Source organism: Octopus bimaculoides, chromosome 3, assembly GCF_001194135.2.
Source record: "Octopus bimaculoides isolate UCB-OBI-ISO-001 chromosome 3, ASM119413v2, whole genome shotgun sequence".
NCBI classification, from domain to species: domain Eukaryota; kingdom Metazoa; phylum Mollusca; class Cephalopoda; order Octopoda; family Octopodidae; genus Octopus; species Octopus bimaculoides.
The window spans coordinates 26,921,871-26,938,449 of NC_068983.1; positions in this window are offsets into that span (position 1 = coordinate 26,921,871).

Sequence of the window (16,579 nt, forward strand, 5' to 3'; positions counted from 1 at the left end):
TATAAGCGTTCGTCGGACAGTTGTTCTGAACCAAAACTGTTCGACGAACGGGAACGTGAAACTCTGAGCAACAGCTTTTGTGGTATTTTGCAGCTTTATTAAAAAGCATATTCAAGCGCGCGCACGCACACACACGCACACACACACGCGAACACACAAACACATACACACACACACACATATGTATATATGCATGTATATTTTTCGTATGTATGTATGTATGTACGTATGCGTCTGTATGCTTGTGTGAATAAATTAATTTAATGGTTGCATAATTGTATTCATGCGTGAAGGCGAATCTCTGCAAAATCCATTTGGGATTTTCATATTAGCAGTTCTCAGCCATTGCTGGCAATGAAGCAAATGATTTTGCAATTTTTATTATGAACTAAATGCCATTTGTTTAGAAAGCGCAGTGATTGTGTGTAGAGCGTTTAAGGGTACTATGCAAACCAGTACGAAGACCAGTTACTCGGATCGTTGTAAATTTTCAACCCAAATTTCCTTTCTTAGTGCAGATGTATGATCTGTATGTACCCCATTTCAAAATTATAAATATTATAGGCATTATTGCCCTGAGTGTAAGTTTTACCGCATCCTAATGTATTCTAAAGTCGTTTAAATTTCAAATGCCTTTATGCTTTTAAACCTTAAATATATTTGGGAATTTCCGTATGTGATAGTCTTACAGTATCTCTAACTGTATAGCGATAAAGTTATTGAAATATGTTACCGAATAGTAAATGGATTATCAGCAAGGCTGTTGCTAAAATAAGTTTACCGTGTCTCTCCCTTTAATGGACAACTTCCATTAAATCCTTAACGTTATGCAGTCGTGGTATTTGTATTTCATATTCATAGTTCTTTTAGATAAATCAGTATAATCTTTAGAGAGTGAATAGCTAGCTGTGAATGCATTAATGCAATAATCCATGAAATTGGAAAGAAATTATTTGCAACGTGAAGTATTTTACTCGATTAAAACATTGCAACAAACAAGGTGAATTAAATGTGGATAGTGGTCTGATATTTATGCTACTAGTATTTCCAATTATTCAGGAAAAGATTTTGTGTAAATATTATTTAACGCCATATTAGCCGTCTTGCAAAATTCTTGGTTCTCTAAAAAATAGTTTTTAATATATTTAAATAAAGTATTTTTCTGATTTGTAGATCTCTGAAAACTAGGCCGTAAATTCCATATTTCTAGTTTTCGTAGTGTGTCTCAGGGTCTATATGCAATCATATTCATATTCACGCTAATCATCCTTTAAAGCAATGGTTATCAACCAAGGTCTTATGACACCTAGCGGTCAATACAAGATTTCTGAAGGGTCCACGCAAGCAAAATAGTAAACTGGAAACCTACAGTAATGTACTAAGAGGCTGTAAAAATAATCATGCTTTAGATGTATTTTTTACAAGAAACGGCTACGTTTACTCTACCATTTTAGCATACCTCAACCGACACAAGTTAACGTCTGAAAAGCAGAATAGGAATGTTGAAAGAAGTGTCTATAAAACTAGTTATTAAATTTAAACATCAAATGGTTATCGTGGGTCCATGAGAATAAATCAAAGAGATGTATAGCTGAAAAATACTTAAGAACCATAACTTGAAAGCAATGAACCGCAAAGCTTCATTATAATATAAGTGCACTTTATCAAAAGAAAATATTAAGATGTAATACTCGTTAGACGAAATCTAGATTTCACAAACTTTTAAAGGGCAAATGAAAAGAAATCTATTTATGTAGCTATTTAATAATTTCAGCTGGTTTCCTATATAGAAAGTACTTATTAATTTCAAAACGAAAGTAAAATGAGCAGGAAAGAAAAATATTTATCATATTCTTCATTTCACTTCTTATAGAGTCTCCCATGTTTTAACAGAAAAAAATGCGATCTAATCCATTGGATTTAAAAAAACAACAACCTGTGTATGTAAACGGATTCGGCTCGAGTGTGCAGCCACATTAGAGACGAGTTTGTCCCAGTATCTGTGTCGTGGAAGCGATTGAAACTATAAAACTACCATCAGAAAGACCACCAAAAGAACAGAGCTGTGAAAGGTTTAATTCCAACCACGTTCTAAAGGTAATTATTTTCAACTGAATTGACTGAAGCAAAGTAAAATTAAGAGTAATGATCAAAAGAAAAACGCAACAACACTTGAGAAGATAGACCCTTGGATAACGGGACCAATAATCGAAGCACAACGCTGCGAGACATGAAGCTGATAACGATTTGGGTATTGTTTTTGATGTAGGGATACTAAGTAAATGCAACATTTATATATACATACATACATACACACACACGTATACATATATTTGTGCGTGTGTATAGATAGATAGACAGATAGATAGATAAATAAGTAGATAGGTAGATAGGTAGATAGATAGATAGATAGATAGATAGATAGATAGATAGATAGATAGATACATACATACATATATACATACATACATACATACATACATACATATAAAAACTGAGGGAGTGGAGCAGGTAAAAATCTAGGCTACATATATTCCCTAGCTAGGAAATCCTCTGATGTAATAATTATTCAATGAGAAGAAGCGTGCCTCAATTAGACGGTCACTGCATGCGGAAGAGGAAGAAATGGACTTCTAATATGGGTCGCAAGGAAAACAAAACTGACCCGGCATGCGTGATATTTATGAGCAAGAGATCGGGTCTGCGCTTGTGTGCGCATGGGCGCGCGTGCGTGTTTGTGTAAGATAATGTGTGCGTGTATGCTAATGAATATGCGTGTCTCTACAAATATATATCTATACCCAATACACAAACATAAAGACACACACGCATATATTAATGTGAGTATGCTGCACCCAAGAAAGCAATAATGTAGAATCACTGAAAATTTTATAATTATTCAGTGACCTTTAAGCAAAACAGTTTGGAAAATGTTCATCAGTCCATTCAGAACTACTTTGGGAGTACATTCGTCGTTTAGTTTTCTAAGCGGATAGCTAGCCCAAGGGAAATCTATAAACTACGTTAGTTACAATTGTCGTGTTAAGCCTTCAGAGATAATTTCCTTTGCATCAAAGCTTTTGTTGACGCATTCACTTCCGTTTGGCAGGCGATTTCTACAACCGCTCATTATATATGTTTACTCCATAATACAATATCCGCGTGATGCGTTTGCACTAGTTTCATACTAGTTTCTTATAACTGGACTGTGTATTTCAGAAGATGTGAATATTCTCTGCTCCTGGCGTGCATTTGACATGCTTGTCAGTATAAGCTGTGCTGCATGTATCACTGGTGATGTTTTAGAAACATGACATTGCAGAAGATTTTCTTTTTTCAAGTATTTATTTTAAAGTTTCTATTTATTTTTCAAGTTGATATATGTATGTATGACATTATTCAGATTTGATTCAAGGGTTCTTGCCGATAGAGAAAGAGCCGGTTTCTAACCTAGATTCACAAAGACACGTCAGCAATACGGTATTTTTGTATGCATTTATGTATGCGTATGTGCAGATTTGTACGATTTTATTTACGTTATTTACATTATCTATATTCGACGGATATTTGTCCTGATCTTGCTTGTTGTTAACACAACGTTCGGTTGATATACCCTCCAGCCTCCTTCGGGTGTCTTGGGGAAATGTGAGGTTATTTTGAAAAACAAAAGTCAAGAAATTTGACAGTAATTTAGAGAGGCTTCCATTACGAGGGATAAGAGTATCTAGAGATATGATGTCGAAAGCAAATAAGATTCGGGTGGGTCCGGGCAAAAATCGAGAAGGAAAAGGAATTTAGAAAACGAAGAGCGTGATTGGTGTTGTCAATGTCTGAAGGGAGGGAAGACACTGAGAAAACAAGGACGAGATCGGGGTATTTCGAGATTCAGTAGGAAAATTTCATGTGGAGGCAAAGGGACAGTCTGTTTGGGGGTATATCGATATTAGGAAAGAAATGATTGTGTTGCATGAAGTTCGGAAAACAATGTTGGAAACGATACGAGGTAGGAGACGGAGGAAGAAATAAATTATTGAATGGTGGAAGAAACAAACCGCTGTTTGTGAACCGTGGATTCGGAGAGTAGAGATCAGTAGAAGGTGGTTTCTTGGCGTTGGCTGAGCGCCCCATCTCTGTAGCGGTCCGCACTCTACGCAATCCAAGCTCCACAATTGTCTGCGAACAGACGGCTGAGAATCCCTCTTGGGAGAGGCTGAGTTTACGGAGCTACCTCTGGAAGCTGAAGAGATCTAGGGAGCAGTGGACTGCATTTAACTGGCCAGGAGCCTAGGTCCAGTAGGATGTTTGGAAACCCAGATCAGTGAAGCAATCGTGTTTATTGCATTGACGTGGAGCATTGTGGAAGCGAGTGTGCAGGTTCACTCGGAGCACAAACTGTTGTATTTCAGCCCGAATTTGAATCTCGTAGCACGGCGTGGTAAGAGGTATGAAGCGGAGATCTCTACTAAGGAGAGAAGACTCAGCTTCACCGATAGGAAAATCATGGGAAATAGTAACAACAGAGTGAAGGGGAGAGGTATGATTAAAGAGCATCAGCGTGTAGTGGGAGAAGTGGTGGTAGCTGTGGTACACTGGGAAGAGATACAAAAGAAGAAAGTAATGTAAGGGAAGGGGAAGATAATGTAAGGCTGGGTGGAGGAGTAAACGGTGGTGGAGGGTGGGGAAAGAGTGGAGGGTTATAACAGGTGTGGTGAATGGAGGGGTGTAGTGACATCGGTTGGGACAGGATGGAAGATTGAGTGGTGATTTTAGTGCTTAGTACGAGCAGCAAAGTCGTGAAGAAACAGGCTGATGTGGAGAAAGAAGATAAACAGCGAAGTAGTTGAAGATGGAGAAGGGTGCGTATTTTGGTGAGACTAGAGCTCATAGATGCGGTGCCGAAGATGTTTTCGAAAGAGAAGACACAGGAGGTAGGATGGAAGTGGGGACGGAAGCCTTTGGGGATGAGGTTTATGTGAATGTAGCGTCTGAGGAAGGAAATATGGCTAGAGAAATAGGGGCTTCTGAAGATGTCTTGTTAATGACTGAGAGATGCTCGGAAGCAGTAGATACGAAACATTTTGAGGTAATGTTTTGATATAGTGGTGTAAAAAGAGAAAGAATGATTTAAGAATCAGTTTGTTGGTCGAATAAGAAACAGAAGATAAAAAAAATAAAGGAAGTTATGCTCTTTGTGAATTTCCATTGAAAAGTAACAATTACATTGATATATTCATTGAATGGTGGATATTTAATTGCATATTCTTCGCTTTCTCTGATACACTCAACCCCCGAAGATACCTGAATTATTCTGAAAAAATGTCATTACCAATATTTCACGGTAGGAAGCGGGATTCATTACAAAAAAATTACATTTCAGCAATCTTTGTGCAATGCATTATTCCTCGTTGATTTGGGGCGAGCAAAAATAAATGATATTACTTATGGTATATGCACATACATGTGACATGTATATGTATGTATATGTAAGGTATATACGTGTGTATGCTTTTTCTAATATATGTATGTACAATTCTGCCTCAATTGCGGATAGCGCTTCTCTTTGGAGTAGATGAAAAAAGAATGACCGTACACGAGAACGCGAGAAGAGTTATAATTGGTGTTTTTTCTTTTTCCTTTTACTCTACGATGGAACAATTTTGCTAAACTTTTTATTTTCATTTCTTTTGGAAGATTCTTGAAATAGATATTACGATTTGAAATAGATAGTGTTATATTCAGCGGGTGGTTATCACACACAGTATTTATTTGATATGACTTAATAGGTATTATTATTATTATTATTATTATTATTATTATTATTGGTAATACTTATAGGATTGAGGTAACTCCTCCAGAAGAAATAGAAGCAAAAAAAAAAAGGAGAGTGCCATTGTTATCATGTGAACGATATTTCGATATCTCGTGTATCTTCCACGGGTTTAAAAAAATAACTTGTCAATCTACTTCATTTGTGGTAATACTTATAAGATTGAGGTTACTCCTCCAGAAGATATAGACGCAAAAAGAAAAGGAAGAGTGATAACAATGACACTCTGCTTTTTTTTTGGGGGGGGGGGATTTGCTTCTATATCTTCTGGAGGAGTTACCACAATCCTATAAGTATTACCAAAAATTAAGTTTATTATTTAAACCAGTGAAAGACGCACGAGATGTCGAAATATCGTTTACTAGATAGCAATGGCACTCTTATCATTATTATTATTATTATTATTATTATTATTTTATGTTTGACTTTTGTTTTGAATTTGTACAAGTTGGATCCAAGTCTCACCCAGAGACCTCAAGAGACAACAAGTTAGAAGTTCATGTAGGTGTTATGCCTAGGGTACCATATATTTGGATTTGTACAGTTTTGTTCAAGTGAATGTTTAAGAAACCATAAGAAATGTATGTGTTTGCTTTAAAATTTGAGATCACATAGACAGTATTTTATTATTATTATTATTATTATTATTATTATTATTATTAGTTTATTTGTTAGAGTTCTTTCGTCACACATTCTGTGACTACTTCAGCGACTTTCTGTTCCTCGTGTCAACTCTTCATTATGGTATTGTCCTACCCATTTCCTTTTGTCTTTCTGCTGTATTTGTTCAAGCATCTACGTTTGTGCCTGTGCGTGTCTATGTGTTCAGAATATGTATGTGTACCTTGTGTGTATCTATCGGTTTCTATATTACAATCTTTGTACACGTGTATTTTTATATAGTATTTTATATTATATGTTTATTTACTTTTACATTCTGCAGTTATTCATTTATTCATTATTTTTTTCTTTTCTGTTCTGGCTTTAGTCATCAGGTACTGTTGTGTGGTGGAGTGGGAGGTTCGATCTATTTTGTATTGTATTCGGTCTATTTTGTATTATTTGTGTGACGTCCATAGTCTGACTGATTGTCATATTCTATGTGTCGATAGGATCCTAAAATCTATGTTATCCACTGTGCCCCCGTCCTCTTATTTACCATGCTGGTATAGCAATGACAAATCTTTTCCTTCGTGGGTTCCCACCTGTTTTCACTTATCCTCTTACTTATGCTATGAGCTGCCTCTCCAATGTAATTCGTTGTCCTGTTCTGCACCGTCTCTCTGTACACCTCATCCTATTGACAAAATTACTAATTGTACAGTTTATCAGTAAGCTTAATCTAAGCACCATACATTTCCTCTCCGTACAAGACCTTTTTTTTTATATGGAAACGTTCTACAGATCAAAAATGTTTTGGGAGTCTGGGAATGACATAGAAAGAACTGAGAGGAAAATAGGTAAGGTCAACTGTTGGTATGAGAACCAAAAACGCCAATGTCATGTTTGCCGGTGCTACCCCTAGAGGTGAACTATTCTAAAGTAAGATGAATCTACAGATTGAAGTAGTAGAATGGCCAGAACCTCTCTGGTTATGAACAATTTTTATTTTAAGAGATTTAACTAGTGTATTCAGTATGGGGCGTAAAGCGGGCGGCGTATAGTAAGACAATCATTGAGGGGTTGCTGGCTTACAGTTTCATATTCTATTATCCGTGGTTACTTATATGTGAGGGAAATTTATTTGCTGAATAAATAGTTGGATCGCTCTTACGTCGATGTCGCCAAAAGGGAACAGCTAAAACTAAGTTCTCGCACACTGTTGCATAAAAACTCCACTTGATTTTACAAATAATATTGTTACAAATTCCTAGCGAACATGTATATGTAACAATTTGTGTACTATATGGGAATACGTATATATTTACGTATAAACGACCAATCAAGAAAGCAATAAGGGAAAATGTTTGCCATTTATGTGAGTTAACTTAGGTGTTATGCACTTTAATAATAATCAAATATAATGCTCTAGCTAATATAAGTATCAGTATAATTAACTGACGTATTACATCTGAAAACATACTCATAGGTAAGTCCTGTAATGATATATTTGCAACACTTTCTTACCTTTTATATAAATCCACGTGATTTTGGAAACGTCATTTTGAAATCCATATTACTTCGTATTTCCTGTTGCTTTTCAAACACTAATGTGCGATGTTATATTCTTTCGTCGGATATCTAGAGACGACAAAGAGTCTAGCTATACTTCTCCTGCCAAAATTCCATAATTCACTTATACATTTTTTTCCGTAGTTATAAATTATTTGCTGCTAATAATTCTAGCAGACTTCCAGATAGGTGAATTGAGAAAATTTGGAGGAATATCGTATACTTATTTACGTATACATTTCAAATTCGAGCTGCTTCATTTATTTATTTATTTATTTATAGATGTCTGATAAAGTATATTTTCAGTAAACTGTGACGGTGGAATATGAAGCTACACGATACACTTGGAAATTTGCGATTTATGCCAGTCTTGGAAACAATTCATTTAATGTATTGTATGTGTGCAGTTACTTTTAAATAATGTTATCTTAATATCTATGAAGATAAACAGCAATTCCGATAGAATAAATAACGTACACCTACTAAATATTTTCCTCCCGACATTATATGAAGCTTTCGTGTAGGTTATAAGCAGATGACAATTTAGTATCTTAAATTATAGAAACTCTTAATATCAAGTGAGTGTATAAAATACAGCATTCTTATATATATATATATATATATATATATATATATATCAAATTGACAGTTCGTTTCTAACATAGTCTTCACTTCCGTAATGCTGTTAAAATATAAATAAGATGCTTGAAATATATTTTTCGTTCATATTGATATAAACAACAGAATAACACCTTAGTAAAAATATAAGGGAATAAATAGAAACATTATGACACTAATCATTCAATCATGTCATGCTCTTCACAATTGTCTGCTCAATACATACACTCAATACATACACATAAAAACAAACACACACACACCCAAATGCTTTTATATGCGGGTACATATCTATCCATTTATGTATCTGTCTATATATGTGTGTGTGTGTATATATATGTACGTATGTATGCATGGATGGATGGATGCATGTACGTATATAATCAAGGTATAGAAATGGCGTACTCTGAGTGAATAAGATAATGCAATTTAAAATTTCAAACAACATCCCCTCGCTACCCCTGAACTCTAAACAACTACCAGAATTCAGTTTGCTTCGACCGAAGGTGGTTGAAGGACTCTGAATAAAGATGCTCAGAAAATTATGCCCTATTCCATATACAACTGCCCGTACTCTGCGAAGTGGAAACATGTGTAGGTCGTTGTAACCATAAAAAATATGCTGTATGGCATTCTAAAATAAATTTTGAGGATGCTTCAGTCTCCATGTTCTCTATAGCTATAATTAATACTTATGTACACTCCATGGATAATTCCATGTTCATGAAGTGAAGACGGAATTGCCCATCGGAATAATTTACAAAGTGAGTAACACCTATTAGTCATATACGTTAAATACTAATCGATGCGGTCAGCCGTAACCCGGAACATAACAGAGAGCCACAACAGTATCCGCCAGGATAGTATATCCCTTAAACTCTCATTGATTTGTATGTGTGTGTGTATGTGTATATATATGGGTGTGTCCAATCGTGATACATACATATACATATATGCACCCATATATACACATATATATATATTTACAGAGATATATATATGTGTGTGTGTGTGTGTGTGTGTGTGTGTGTGTGTGTGTGTGTGTGCGTAATAGATGCGTATAAAGCTAAGGATGGAATTATGAGACTATAGAAGGGAATATTTAATTACTAGAGTTTATAACGTCATAACAACTCAATGCGGCAGATATAGCTATGAATGTATGCTGCGATTTTATAACAGAAGCAGGAATAATCTACTACACATCTCTAACAATAAGAAATTATGCAGTAGTTGCAATATACGTCGAAGGAGAGCTACTCGTTTACTCACGGCTTAACTGTCGTTGACATCAAGGATAGTGGGAATACATATCAAATAGGATCGGAAATATTAAGAAAGTCTTATATACAACTGAAAAATAAAACTCCGACAAAGGCGGTAAAAAACCGTCAGATTGTTGCTTATCTAAAACGTCTGCAAATATTTATATACAAGTTCTCATGTTTGATATTTCTTGAATTCTATAATGGAAGGACAACAACATTATTATTCTGTTTTCTTATTTGAAAGCTTAATCTTGGTCATTGTTGATGGGAATACAAAATATTAGTACATATGAGCCCGATATATCAAACGGCAATTGATATATCATGGTCAACTGGTGATTGTGATTATGTTCAATTCTCCACATGAAGGCATGTGGCAAACATTCTGCCACTGGAACGTCTAGGAAAAACTTGAAACTTTTACTATTATTTTCCACATATACAATCTTTTTAGAAATGGAGATTTATAATTCAAATTTAATACACACTTATACGTATGCGTATACATATGCACAACATACATATAGCAAACACACACACACACACACACACACACACACACACACATACACACACACACACACAAACGCGCTCACGCACTCAAGCACACCTTCACACTCCCACACTCAAACACAAAGATATATATGTAAATCACATACAATCTTGAACATTTCTAGGTTTAAGTTAATTATTTCATTTCTTTCCTCTATTATCGAAATATTTGTCCAGATGTTTGTGATGTAAGTCTTATTGGCGTTTTGTATGCCACACTTTTCACTACGATAGGAATATTGCATTTTCATTTAACAGGGATTTATTCACTTAAGATACTGCTTTCTTTTGGAAAAGAATGAAATAAATTTATAAGATTGGTATATATTGTTGATGAATTCAGATTTTCTGAGTGATATGATGGTAAATACTTGAGTTATTCATCCATCATTCAAACATATCTGCCAGTGACAGAAACATTATATCGATAGGGTTTAGTACAAAGGATTGACTTATTAAATCGTTAAGCGTATATAGAGAAGGGGCATGCATACGCGATTACAATTACATAGTTGTGAGAAGACATTAGTGGTATGCGAATTTAAAAATTAGATGATTGTAATATATATTTAAGGACATTAATTGAATCTGATAGTGTTCCGTTTCCGTAATAGCTAAATAATTTCAGATCAGTTTATAACAATTTGATCAACACTAGTATAAGACAATTATTTCACTTATCTACATCACAAGTATAAAACAACCGGCAATATTGAGAATCATATATGTACATACTTCTTATTATGTCGAATTAAGAAAACTTATAATACCTATAGCTGCAATATGTCCTTGAATAATTACGTACGTTTTTTTTTTTATTTTGTGGTTTTACAGCTGCTGTTACAAGCATCGAATACCCTTTGAGATACAAGTGTCAGATAATTACTTGACCAACAGTAATTTACGAGAACTTTATATTATCGGTACAACACGTTTGACAAAAAGATTAGCTAAATATCATAATCTACTATATCGCATGCCCCTTTTTCTCTCATTGATCCATGTATTGATTGGGACTTAAAGGAATGATTATGTATGTTTATGTATAATTATTTATGTGTACGTATATGCAGATACATCTGAGTGTATGTGTGCCTACGAAAGCATTTGCATGTGAGGGGAAAGAACAGCGCCCTTTAGCTTCAACCTTGTAACTTTCTTTTACCTTGACGTAGTAACTATTTCCTTTTTTCCGTTTTATCTGTTTTACTTTTTGGTTTTCATCTTTAAGAGCTTCAAACTGTCTTACATTTACACAGACATGCGAGGCGCATGTGTGTGCATGCGTGTGAGCGTGTGTGTGTGTGTGTGTGTGTGTGTGTGTGTGTGTGTGTGTGTGTGTGTGTGTGTGTGTGTGTGTGTGTGTGTGTTACTGTGATTCTACATGTAACTGAACTTTTACGAACGATTTACTATTTACCAGTGACTTCTTCATTTTCCAGCATTTGTCAGTACTGAGTATGTGAAATACCAGTTTGCTAGTTCAACTAATCCTGCATCATTCTGTAGCCATCGCAAAATGTCTTGCTGTTTACATTCTGAGGAAACCGATGGAGTAACGATTCACATGTTATGTGTGTGTGTGTATGTCTGTGCGTCTGTGAGTGTGTGTGTGTTTGAACGAATATATATGTATGTACGTATATATATATATATATATATTAGAAGGTTGAAAAGGAACACACGAGTTGACATATATGGAAAAAAAAGTCAAGGTAGAAAATGCTGAAATAATTTTATCAAAAACATTTCAGTACCGGTTTCAGACGTTGATACTTTTTCAACTGAAAGTATAGAAAACAATTAAATTTGGGGAAAATTAAAAGAAAAGTTTTTTGAAAGGATACTAAGTAAATATTCTTTAAAAAAGAACTCCCCAGACTGCAACACCCTTGATTATTATTTGTGGAGCTCTGTTGAGCGAGATACCGACAAAACTCTTTGAAACACCAAAGTTGAACTGAAGGCAAGTATTATGGCAGCATTCACCAACTTAAACAGGGAGACCATCCAGAAGAGTTGCAGCAGATTCTGAAATCATTTGTAGGCCGTCGTTGAAGCCAATGGCGATTTTATCGAATAAATTTACTCTTTAGTATTTCAAGATATTTTTTATGTAATTTTATATATATATATATATATATATATATATATATATAAACGCAAAATGAAACGCAAAATCGACCATGGCGAAATTTGAACTCAGAGCATAAAGACAGACGAAATGCCGCAAGCATTTTGCCTCGCGTGCTAACGTTTCTGCCAGCTCAGCGCCTTGATACGTCACATATATTACATATATGAAACATAATAGTTTGCAGAATCGTTCCCCTGTAAAGACGTCGGAGTCTAAGTTTGAATTGAGGGTATTACTGACTTCTATACTCTGAATCCCTGCATCTCATATATTGAATGAATATAAGTGTGTGTGTGCCTGTATGTCTATATAAAAATTGAGTTTTCCAATGCAACACCATTTATCGAATTCGAAATATTACTAGTTTAACATTCACAGCATATGTGTTTAACTCAATAAACTCAATATGAAGTAATCGATTTGTTTTTTTTTTCTTTTTTCATTAGACATTAATTGCAAATTTGTGATTTGGTTTCAATAATTATTATAAGAATTAACTGAAATTCCATTTATCATCATTTAAACGACTCACTAATACATAACACATTCATTCACGGTTTTAATTAGAAAGAATTTTTATTTTATTTATTTCGAGTTTTGTTTTATAATTTAAAACACTCTTCAAGAGGTTATTTTCCTTATGTCCTGTAAACTAATTAATAAATCAAATAATTATAGTTCCCTTCATTAACAAAATAATAAATTTGTATTGATTAATATAATTTTATTGATTACTCTTAATTAGTATTTCGATACGAATTAATGTGCAAGGGTTATCTAGTCGCTTCATATTCTTATTCTTTGTTCTACGATGTGCATAATCAATATCTACTGATTAAATAGGAAATATCTACAAAAGTAGTTGTTTGCTCCCATTCCAGTTGTAATGGGCGTATACCAGGAAATACGTTGCAGCTGTGACTAAAACTTTTATATAAGAAAAAATGCCTTTATTTCCAAGTGTATCCTTTTCTCTCAATAAATTTGACGAGTGATTAACGTAAGCATTAGCTGGTACCTATAGCAGGTTCATCAGCCACATAAAAGACTCCTGAGCTGTTGAAGTATGTTTCACTAACATGGGAGAATCTGTAGATTATAAAGAAATTTACTCGTTTTCATACCTTGCCTCTAGTCATCAATGATAGAAAACATAATTCATTAATCATGATGAAGAATGAATATGTCGTTTATGTTTATAATTTGTATACATTATCCAGGAGGAAATTCAGTTCCAAACCGATTAGATTTAAGGATGATTTGCAGCTATTTCTGGATAGAGAAGATGCTATATAGAATATTGTTTCCTAAACATTTGCTAATACTGCAATTCTTTCATGTCCAGTCGATTTAGGCAGTACTCCTTAAATCTGCTTAGCGTTCGAAAGCATGAGAAGTTGAATTTGTATCTCGCACATCTTGTATTTTAGAGGAAATACTTATTTTTAAATAAATGCATAGATATGATCACAGTTCTTGGCAAAATTAAAAATTAATTACATGATAATTACTATCATCATATGACTAGCAAAATGGGATTTACATAAAATTCAGAAGGATAAGTTTACATATTCGATTTGTCTATTTTTCAAAAATCTTCGATGTTGCGACTTGTCTTTCTGAGCGCAAATCTAAGCCACACATGTTTACCTATGTGCGTAAGCGAAAGCATGATATTGTAATCATTCGACTTTGTCTGTTTGTCTGTGGTTTTTCAAAATTACTGGAAGACAGCTGAACGGATTTTCACCAAATTTGGCAGAAATACTCATTGGGTGAGTGGCTCGAAATGATTAAAATATTGTTTGATTATCTTCCCACATATATAAATACATACATAAATATGTGACTCTGTGTGCGTGTGTGTGTACAGTGATGGATTCGAGAGTTTCTTTTATGTACAAGTTGGTTTCTAAATTTCACCGTAGTATAAATATCTATAATAGTGAGACACTTCTCAAATTATATGGAATATATTTTATAAGTATTTCCTTTTGTTCACATTTTTTCAGATGAATCGACACTCGTCTACATGTGTGTAGATCATAGTGTGCGCGTAGACATGTGTGGGTGCATACATGCATACATACATACTATGTAACTGTGTGCGCGTGTGGGTGTGTGTATGTTGTGTGTAATGTGATGGATTCGAGGGTTTCGCTTATTGAAGAGTTGATTTCTTATTTTCACCGAAGTATAGGTACCTATAATGGTGATACTTAAACGTTAATCCAATTCAATTAAGAGGCATTGGTGAGCAAAGCATTGTAAATTGCAAAAACCTTTATCTGCGCGCAGGATGTGCCTCGTCCCTAATTCCTTTGCCACTGGTATCATTCTTTTTATAATGATGCGTATTGAAAGGCACGGGCTTTAAACATGAACTTGCTAGTGAGATATATCAGAAGATGTTTAGGATATTCATTTTTTTTCCTATACTATTTTTGTAAATTTCGCTGCTGCTAAAGTCTATGATGGCAAAGGTAGCAAAAAGAAGTTTCGTGTTATATTTAGCGCCGTAAATATATAATGGCAACATATTCATAGAGTGTTATAAACTATAAAAGTAAGCTATTAGAAATCATGGTTTTGTCACACAAACATAAAAGTAACATGTGGATCACAGGTATTCAATGTGAGCCAAGTTATTTCACGTTTTAGCGAAATACTAATTTGCAATCTAGGCACAAGACTAGTGATTTTGAGGGAAAAGCTTTAGTCATTTATATCGATTCGAGTACGTGATTATTACGCATATTTTATCGGCCACGCAAGGAGAAATGGCAAAGTCGACCTCGGCAACATTTTGAGTAGATTTCTGCGATGGAAAGGAGAAACACAATTTTTAGGAAGTGCTCTTCATGTAAAAAATAGGAAACTGCAAATAAAATCTCTTCATGACATTTCTTTAGAATTTTCAATGTTGTTAAATTTCAGCAAAATATGATATAGCATTTTAGTGGATGGCTGTCAGCTTCTCTACATGAGTTCAATAGCTGTAAGATTGAAATGGAGCACGTACATTACATAAAACTAAGTCAAGCGTTATATGGACAGTAAACCAGACAGAATTAATGTTTTCACTTTTGTTTAATCTCAGTATTATTTCATAAAATTCTTGCGAAAAAAAGCAAATCATACATATGAAATAATGATATTAAACGACTAAAAAAAAATACGTGAAGTAATTTTTTTACAAATGCATTGAAACATTGAAAATACAGCGGATATTAGGAAAGAATAGATAGTCAAAAGAAGTGGAGGAAAAAAAGGTGACGTAAATGTAAATATACATGAAAAACATATTTTGTAATAGAATAGGATTAAAGAAGTAGATGACAAATCTTCAGGAGAATATTAGAAATGGCACTGATATATTGATAAAAGTAAAATCAAATATACTATACCTAAACGTTATCAGGATTATAGCGGACATATTGGCAAATACTGGAAGATAATGAAGTAAAATAAAAAGGATAAAACTTGTCTTCATAATTACTCTGTTTTATTTTTGGTTCTTTGGCACAAATATTGACGAAAGTAAATGCAAAAACGGATATTGTGTATAGGTTATATAAGTAAGCTAATGGAAAACACAGTATAAGATTATTAATAATTAGAAAAAATACTAAACTCTGCTGAGCAACATATGTTATCAAAAGACCTAAACCAGCGAGTGTTTGCATTATTTTTTAATGACAAAGAATTATGGCTCGATTCCACTTATTATCAGTTACGCAAACATTTGGAGATTTTGCATGTCTCTCGAAAGTATTTAGTCGAGTAATTTGTAATTACTCATTATTTGCAATTTCTAATTAGGCTCAGGAGTAACTAACATTCTATAAAACAAACATATAAGTCATTATCAACTTTAGCAGAAATCCTTGCTCATTCTAAAGGAAAGCACATGTGCGCGTTTATATTTCTCTCTCTCTCTCTCTCTATCTCTCTCTCTCTCTCGCTCTTTGTATATATATATATATATATATATATATATATATA